Source organism: Macrobrachium rosenbergii, chromosome 31 (genome assembly GCF_040412425.1).
Source record: "Macrobrachium rosenbergii isolate ZJJX-2024 chromosome 31, ASM4041242v1, whole genome shotgun sequence".
Taxonomy (NCBI): Eukaryota; Metazoa; Arthropoda; class Malacostraca; order Decapoda; family Palaemonidae; genus Macrobrachium; species Macrobrachium rosenbergii.
Genome location: NC_089771.1, coordinates 17265384 through 17275383, shown reverse-complemented (window position 1 = coordinate 17275383; position 10000 = coordinate 17265384).

Sequence of the window (10000 nt, the reverse complement as noted above, 5' to 3'; positions counted from 1 at the left end):
TGACATTCGGATAACGAAACACATTGAAAGGACTGGTAGAAAAAAAAATGGCAAATGAAGGCAAGTTTGATTGTTATTAATTTAGAAAATACTTATAAAGGACTAGCAGAGAGGAAAAAATAGCAAATAAAAGTAAGTTCGTGTGATGTTAAGGTAAAGAATACATTTAAAGGATTGGTAGGCAGGAAAAAAAGCAAATAAAAGTGTGTGTTATATCAAGAAAATAGACACATTTAAAGCACTGGTAGAAAGGAACAAATAGCAAATGAAAATAAGTTTGTGAGATATCTGGGTGAAAAAATATACTGGAAGGACAGGTAGAAAGAAAAAAATAGCAAATAGAAGCAAGATAGTGTGATATTAAGGTAATGAATACATTTCAAGGACTGGCAGAAAGAAGAAAATAGCAAATAAAAGGAAGTTTGTGTGATATTAATGTAAGAAATACATTTAAAGGACTAGCAGAGAGGAAAAAGTAGCAAATAAAAGTAAGTTCGTATGATATTAAGGTAAAGAATACATTTAAAGGATTGGTAGACAGGAAAAAAGGAAATAAAAATGTGTATATCAAGACAATAAATACTTTTAAAGGACTGGTAGAAAGGAGAAAATAGCAAATAAAAGTAAGTTTGCATGATATTTACGAAAAAAAATATATTTATAGAACAGTAGTAAGGAAAAAATACCAAATAAAACAAGTTTGGGTGATATTAAGGGAAAAAATACGGATAAAGGATTGCTAGAAAAAAAAAAGCAAATAAAGTAACTTTGTGTGATATTAAAATATAGTACATTTAAAGGAACGGTAAACAGGAAAAAAAGTAGCATATAAAAATGGGTTTTTGTAACATTAAGAAAAACTGTCAAGTAAAGTGTTAAGTAAAAAAAAAAAAGGTCCACAGATGGATTGACAACTTCCAAGTTATATACCACTGGTAATTTTATGGTATTTATGAAAACGTATTAATTCCAAGATAAATAAATATCATAGAAAATATAATGTTTAAGGCGAACTAAAAATAAAAAAAAAAAACAACGAGAAAAAACTACATTAACGTTGTGAATATACTAATATAATCTTAGTAACTAAAGACACCACTCAATAAAGTGGCCATAGACTTCGTAAAGGGATGAATGCAAATATTAAAAGTTCTATTTTGTCAGATAATAATTATGTCAAACATTCATGCAATGTATAAAACGCGAAGCTATTAATATACAGTAAAATAAAATTCATGCGATTAATATGACTATGATTTCATAGAGTTAGTGAGAACAAATTGTAATCCTGCTAATTTGGTGGATTTTAGAGAGCAAGGTACTGAAAACTTATTGATAGAAAGGTGGGGTAGAGTTATGTCGTTGCGCTTACCACAGAATTTCTGCTAGTTGAAGGAATAAATAAAAAAAACTAATAAAAACATCAAAATAAAGGATTCAAGAAAAACAAAAACTTAACGAAAAGATGCGGAAATGAAGGTAAAGTAAAAGGCTAACAAGTGGGTGCAGCCAGGAGCCGAAAGGACGCTTCAAACATCTTTTAGTAAAGGAATGGTGCGATGCACCGACGGTACAATCCCCCTACGGAACCTAGATGATGAAAGTTTGATTTTAAATTAAATATTCACAAGCACGACACACACACACACAAACATATATAAGTGGCTTATACACTCCACTCTTCTGTTCATCTCTTCGTCAGCCCTTCAGCCACGAGAAAACCTGCCCCCAAAATCAATGCGATTTTGTTTCCCAGTTCCCTCGAAGTCAAGCCAGTCTTCGAACACTTCTGTGAGACTTGTTTCATCTGGTTGTTTTCCCCTTCGGAGGACCCGGAATCGCCGAAAAGTTCCCAGGGATACTCCGAAGGGAAAAAGTGAATCCTGCCGTTAACACGGGATATCTCTTCCACCACCTTCCCCTTCGGAGACTGGGCAGGAGTTTTCAGGAGTGTTGTTGTTGGGGAAGGCGTCTCCTTCTCCTAGGCTGCTCTGGAACTCTCTCTCTCTCTCTCTCTCTCTCTCTCTCTCTCTCTCTCTCCTTTATTAGGATGTAAATACCAGGACTTGACTTTGAACCGTGAGGTGAAAAAGTTCTCTCTCTCTCTCTCTCTCTCTCTCTCTCTCTCTCTCTCCCCCTGTTGTTGAGAAGTAAAGATCAAAACATGACTTGAAAAAAATGAGGCGAAGAATTCCTCTCTCTCTCTGTCTCTCTCTCTCTCTCTCTCTCTCTCTCTCTCTCTCTCTCTCTCTCTCTCTCTCTCCTGAAAAAAATGGCGACTTATTGTATCCACTTTTAAGGCAATCTAATGAAAAATTCTATAACAAACAAACAGTATTCCATTATGAGTGTATTCATTCTCTCTCTCTCTCTCTCTCTCTCTCTCTCTCTCTCTCTCTCTCTCTCTCTCTCTCTCTCTCTCTCTCTCCTGAAAAAATGAAGACTTATGGTGTCCACTTTTAAGGCAATCTAATGAAAAATTCCTGTAGCAATGAACAGTATTCCATTACGTGTGTATTTATTCTCTCTCTCTCTCTGAGATGTATGTCACGTTTCTTTTTATCGATGGTCTTTTGTTGAAGATAGATATTGTTTTTAATGGCCTGAATAAGTATCAACTTGTTTTAAGCGACTAGAGTATTGGAGTGACATAATTTGTCTCAAGGGAGCCGGGTGCACCGTCCGGTATCAATGTGCGATCTCTTTTTACCACCTTCTTTAGAGAATTGTGGGACATGGCCTTTCTCTTTTGAAACAAATATTTAGTTTTTCATAAAAAAGTCAGGTCCTTTTATCCCAGTTATTTCAATAACTCAAAAAGTATATATTAATATATGAACTGTATATCTACCTGGGCTTATACCTTTATGCATGGGACGCACAAAAATATTACAATCAACAAACAAGTTAACGAGGAAATTAGTAAACCAACAGACATGATCTTATTGGGAGAGCAAAAACAATAAATAATAGTACAAAATTCCTTCAAGAAAAGGTATGTCTTAGTTACTCTTGAGAATATACAATAAAAATCAAAACAAAACAAGAGTTAAGCCTTTCTCTAAGCTGAGAGGTCCAGGGCTGTCGCCGGGACTTCAAAACAGAAATCTACGTGATGCACTGAAACTCTCAGGAAACAAAGAAACAGCGCTCCTGATTCAAGCTATCTTTTATGCATTTATTAGAAGATACTTTTATGTCCTTGTTTGAACTGTAATTACTAATGTATGTAAGGTATTGCAAGCTTTCTAACCATGTGTATTAGAAACCTTTTCTTATTTTGTATATAGAATTGTTAACCATTCTTCAGGTGTGAGAAAACATATCTGACTGCACATAGACGTCCCTTCATTTTCTTCTCATGTTAAATTTTGCTTTTCCGCTCGCAAGAGTTCTTGATATGTCAGAGATTTTGTATCGGAAAATTAGAATACACCTTTGCTCTACCTCTTACTCACCGCCTCGTTATACTGGTGACCCCAAAGATGACTGATGCTACAACTGCCAGCAACAGCCCACCCAGGGACAATGCTGCAGCAGCAAACATCCACCTGCTGCCCTTCACAGCCCACAACCCAGAGACCTGGTTCTTCAGAGCAGAGACTATCTTCAGGTCGAAGAAGATCTCTTCTTCATCCTGCAAAGCCGACGCCATCCTCGAGTTCCTGCCAGACAACGTCTTTGAGCAGATAGCAGAATGGCTCACTGACCAAAAGACAACTGTCACCTTCGAAATGCTGAAGGGCCCAACTAAGGTCATCCTTCAGCATGCCACCCGCCCTCAGGGCTAGGAAATTCCTAGACAATGTAGGGAGGGCAATAGGAGACCAGCAGCCGTCGCACGTATACAAGCAACTACAGTGGCTAATTAAGATTACCGGCACAGACGACCTCCCAGAAACTGTGACCTTGTGAGAGCGGTCCTACCTACAAAATTACCCTGCCAAACAGTCGCAGCCATCCTCAAAGCATCAACCAAGGACCTCGACGATTTCCTAAAGACAGTTGACGCCGTCCACCTGGCCGACAGTTCGATGGAGCCTACACAACCAACCATAGCAGCAGCCGCCCCACAGCAACAGCAGCAGACCACACAAAGACGGACAGCGATCCCGATGGCACATGGCAACCCTCCAGTGACTACTGGAGACTTAGCATCAAGACAGTACCTGACGGGTACCCACTGCCAAACATTGCTGACATAACCAACCAGATGGAGGGTGCCAAAATATTATGAAGATCGACCTGTTGAAGGGATACTTCCAAATCCCGGTTGCAAAGGAGGACATAGAAAAAACAGCCATTATCACCCCCCTTGGCACATACACCTTCAACTACAGCTGCTTCAGCCTTCGGAACACAGGGACGACCTTCCAATGTATGATGGATGCAATCCTGGGCAGCCTACCCCTCTGCGTAGTCTACATCGACGACCTTAACTAATATTCCTTCAACATCAAACAACACGCCAGAGATCCCAGGCTGGGTCGTGTAAAGCGAACTTATAGTCTGAAAAAACAAATCAAATGAACAAAACTAGTAGTGGAATTCCTAGGCCACTAAGTAAGCCCCAACAGTATCAAGCCCCTCCCGACGAAGGTCCAAGCAATCACTGACTTCCCAAAGCCAACAACAATCAAAGTAGTCCAAGAATTCACTGGAATGATTAACTATTACCACCATCTCATATCTAACCATGCTGAAATAATGGTCCCAATATATGCGTGTTTGAAAGGAAAACCTAAAAAACCATGCTGGTATGAAAAACACTAGCTAAAAAAACAGTCACCTCTGCTGCCACACTAATCTCTACTTTACTCCATTGGCCCCTCACCCTAACTATAGACGCGAATAGCACAGCGATGGGTGCGGTAATTGAATAAGACACAGATGATGGTCGTTGCCCATTGGAGCTTCAGCAAGAAGTTATTGCCAGCAGAACTAAAGTACTCCACGTTCAACCGAGAGTAACTGGCAGTCCACAGAGCCATCTGCCACTTCCAACACATGCTAGAGGGACGACAATTCGTGGTGCAGATGGACCACCAACCATTGGTATATGCCTTCACCAAAAGCAGAGATGGATGGTCAGCAAGACAGCAAAATCAACTTTCGTCGATAGCAGAACATTCTTGCACCATCAGATACTTAAAGGGCTCTTCCAACAATGTGACAGAGGCCCTTTCCCGAAACTTCATCAACACCACCTAGATCAGGATATCATCTCGAAATAGCATCAGCTCAGAAGGATGATGTGGACCTACAGCGACTTCGGTGGGAGAACCCTGCCATTACATGGAGTGACCTGTCCATCAATGACGGACAGACGACCATCGCCTGGGAGATGAGTACCGGACGCCCCCGTCCATACCTGCCGTTAGGGTTGAGAAAGAAAGCCTTCAACCTCACTCACAACCTGTCCAACCCATCAGGCAGATTCACTGCCCAAACCTTGTCAGAACAGTACACCTGGTGGAGAATGAAAGCGGACATCAAAAAGTGGGCAAGATAATGCCTCCTATGCCAAACATAAAAAAATAAGGAGGCACACAGAGACGGGGATAGGAGAATTCCAGACAACACAATGACAACTGGCCCACATCCACGTCGACATCGTGGGACCCCTGCCTCTCCGAGGGGTACAGGTATCTCTTCATGATCACTGACATGAACACCAGACAGCCAGAAGCAATACCAGTAAGGCAGCAGAGAGCAGAGAGTTGTGAAAAAGCACTAATAGACTAGGTCAGTAGGCATGGAGTACCGCAGTACATAACAAGAGACAGAGTAGCTAATTTCACTTCCACCTTATGGAGCTCCCTCCCCACCAGCCTCGGGATAAAACTCATTCACACAACAGCATGCATCCCAGAAGCAAACAGCATGGTGGAGTGGCTGCACCACTCCCTCAAATCAGCACTCACTGCCATATGTCAAAGTGGGAGTTGGAGAAATGAATTACCATAGGTCTTGCTAAGATTAAGAACAGCCCCGCACACAGCACTCAATGCATTGCTGGCAGAAGCACTCTACGGCCAAGTACTGACAATGCTGGCAGACGTTTTTCAAGACACGGCAGAGCCCACAACTCTTCCAGGTATTCATAGAGCATTGGAAAACATCATGCCGGTGAAGACAACATACGATGTAGCAAGGAAAACATACTTCCCCGAAGACCTTAAAACAGCCAAATATGCGTTCATAAGAATAGATGCATACAACCCCCCCGCCTCTCTCCAGCCTACTCAGGACCACACCACATACTACAACGCAGAGAGAAAGCGTTTCAGCTGACGGTGGATGGGAAAATCACCTGGGTCCCCACCAACAGATTAAAACCAGCTTATACCCTAGACTACGACCCACTCCCCTAAGCTTATTTTCTGGGGAGGAGTACTGTGAGGTCCAGAGCTGTCGCCTCGACCCTCAGGCCGTCCTCACTTCAAAACAAAAATCTACAGGAAGCACTGCAACTCTCAGAACAAAGATCCAGCACTCCTGATTCAAGCTATCATTTATGCATTTTTCAGAAGATACTTTATGTCCTTCTCAGAACTGTAACTACTAATGTATGTAAGCTATTGCAAGGTTGCTAACAATATGTATCTGGAACCTCTTCCTAATTTGTATATAGAATTGTTAACCAGTTTTCAGGTGTGAGAAAACACATCTGACTGTATATAGACGCCCCTCCATTTTCTTCTAATGTCAAATTCTACTTTTCCACTCGCAAGAGTTCTTGACCTGTCAGAGATTTTGTATCAATAAATTAGAGTACACCTTGACTCTGGCCCTTACTCGCCGCTTCGTTATAATGCGTTGTTCCAAACCGACGAAAGTTAATCCCCTATTTTCTATCTCCTTCAGGCAAACAAAAAAATTACCTCGAAACTCGAGAGAGGAAAAAGGACCAAAGTTAAAATAGGTTCAGAGGCTATTCCCTCCGCCATAAACCCCCACCTAATATTGAAGGTTGAGAGCTATTTCTTATCTAGAAGCTCAACTGGAGAACTTCCCTTTATAAATTCCCGTCTTCTTTGATAGATCCCCTCCCAACAAAAGGCCTCTGTATCTCTGGAGGTTTTCCTTACCTTTTTCTGCAGTTATTTATGAGATCGAGGATTCATCTATGATGAGGGAAGGAGGGGTATACCAACCTAATTTATGAAATGTAAAAGCGTGGGTTTACTGTTTACAACATGTCATTGAAAGATAGAGAATATTCTCAAATAATAAAACATCTCTTAGGAAATCGATTTGTGACATAGAACAAGAAGCGTATTTCACTATTTCATAAAAAGATTCGAATTTTCGCAGGAAGGGAAATTTCAATTAGAATTCAGCGTACAGAGAAGAATGCACTTCAAACATTTAATTTTGGATTCATACGAGATATTGCTGGTTTGGGAATCGAATGGAATATCTGAAAACGACGCTTTGAATAATTGTTTTTTGACTTGTAAAACAATTGAATATTTTTCATACATTTATCTCATTCTAAATATTTGCTCATTCTTCAATTTGTTGATGTCGAAATTTATGAGTTTAAAAAGCCTACCTCAGAGTAATTATTTACAACCAAAGCTGGATAATAATAAACAGATATTAGAAAAAATGTACCAACATAGGTTATAATCACCCATTATGAGTATGCTGAGATTTTTGTTTGCTTATGACTAAAAAGAGGGCCGTGTACTTTTTGAAAAAGCAAAAATTGAAATTTGAGGTCCTTGCTCTACATCACAAATTGTTCTCCTAACAAATATTTAATAATATCAAGGATTTTCTCTCTCCTTTAGTGACATTAAAAATCTAACTTTCCTGTATCTCATAATTGAGATGGAAATTCTAGTCAAGTGACAAGCCCTGTAAAAGAAAATAACATAGGCTACAATCACGAAATATGAAATTAGACTGGAATTTTTTTTTTTCAGGAATCCGTTTATTTGAATTTTTGTTTGAGTTCGAATGTCAAGGAAATTATCAACATTATTTTTCAAAACGTTCTTACTGTAGTGTATAAAACTAAGATTAGGGAATAATAATTGTTAGAGTGGCACAGAGATGAAACTGTATGAGTATGAAGGTGATGAAATCAAACGTTCAGAGGCACTCTTTATAAATGTCCAAGTCATAATAAACCAGCCTATTGAGCATATATATTTATATCTTCTATAATTTGATAGAAAACTATACTGTAAGGTTCTCTGGTTTGCTATAAAAGGGGAAGAAAAACTATGTATAAAGTTGGGTCATTCACAAGTTATAAGAAAAATTTCAGGAGGTTCTCGACATTCCAGATGTTAATTATATATTTAGCAATGTGGAAATTTTGAGAATTGTAAACTTCTGAAATGAATGAATATAAGTTTATCATTATTATGATAATAATGAATAATATTTGATTTACAAATGACAAGAAGAACAAATGTCTAGCATTTATTGTTCTGGTATAACTCTGGGGGAAAACGATAATTGTAAGGTGTTTGTGTCTTTATGTGGTATGTTGAGCAAAGCTATGCAAATTTAGGGTCACTATGTGCTGACAGATATATAACTGGAGTTTTTTTTTTCATATTTATGTTATGAAAGGTCTTTCATTAAAGCCTGTTTATAATTAACAGTACTTTGAGATTAGGTTTCTGTTTAAAAATAAATAACCACATCTACTATTTATAACGTTCTTCTTATATTATAAGTATCCCCTTTATAATTTACTAAATGAAACGTTACATACATCTGAAAGGAGAGCTCTGTGTAGATTACTAAAGCAGCAAGTTTGCCGAAACCTCAGAATCTGAGATACTGCTTTTTGAATTTGACACGTTCTATTCTAACAGCCACTCTAGATCCTCTGTGTCATTCTCTATATTTAGATCGTTTTGATTAGAGGAATGTACTATTACATGTAAAAATTGTGACCGAGTATAACTTCAATGACAAATTTATGACATTATGTAACGTTCAGTTTCACTCATACCGAAAATGTCTTCCCCAACTTGGCTCAACGTGGATCTATGGCTACCAACAGAAAAGAGACAGTAACATTTTACTAAGAGGAAGTAAACACAAATTCTGAAGATAACTTAATAGTAAACATGATACATATATATTATTTTATACTTTAACCTGCTAAATTGTACTTAAAGTGGTACACTGACAGCAATTTTTCTTCTTTTAAAATCGTTTAAGTTGGCAGTTCCTAACCTTTCGAATAGAAGAACCAGGGCTACCAACAGAATAAGAAGCAGTAATATGTTAACAAGGAGGGTAGATAAAGATTCTGATGATAAATTAAAAGTAAGAGGGATTGATACATATCATTTTGAATTGTTAACTTCCTAAATAGTGCTTAAACTGGTACGCTGACAGTGATCTTAATTCTTTTAGAATCTAGTATGTTGACAATTCTGATTGCTCTGTGTCCAAGGAATGTAAACAACACAGTCTTTAACGTTTTAAGTCGATCTAATGTTTATGTAAATCAAAATAGTTTTCTTTGAATCATTTTTCCCATAATGAATTTTTCGAGGTCTCCGTTTAAATGTCATTAATAAATTGTTATTATATAATGATTCTTAGTTTCCAGGAAAAGTAGGAAGCTTATTTTTCCTTTGATTATAAATAGTTCTAGTTATATCGAGCCGTCTATTATATAGCCCAACCATTGAAAATGTCACTTTTGAAAATTATTTTTAATTTATTGGCGATTCGTAATGCGCGCACACTTATGTATTATGACACTTGATTATTAGGACCAAAATGAAAAACAACTGCAAAATGGACTATTATTACTTGGACCTTATTTCAGTCAACATCAAGAGAGACCAGTTATGCTTTTACTGTCCCATTCTGGAAATAAAATTCCACGTTCGACTGCATAAATTATGTAACTTTCTCCTGCGATAATGAGCAACCATGACCAATAGAAAAATGACGGAATATTTCTTTTTCAAATTGCTTTTTCATTTGCGTATATTTTCTGACTTTTAAAGTCAGA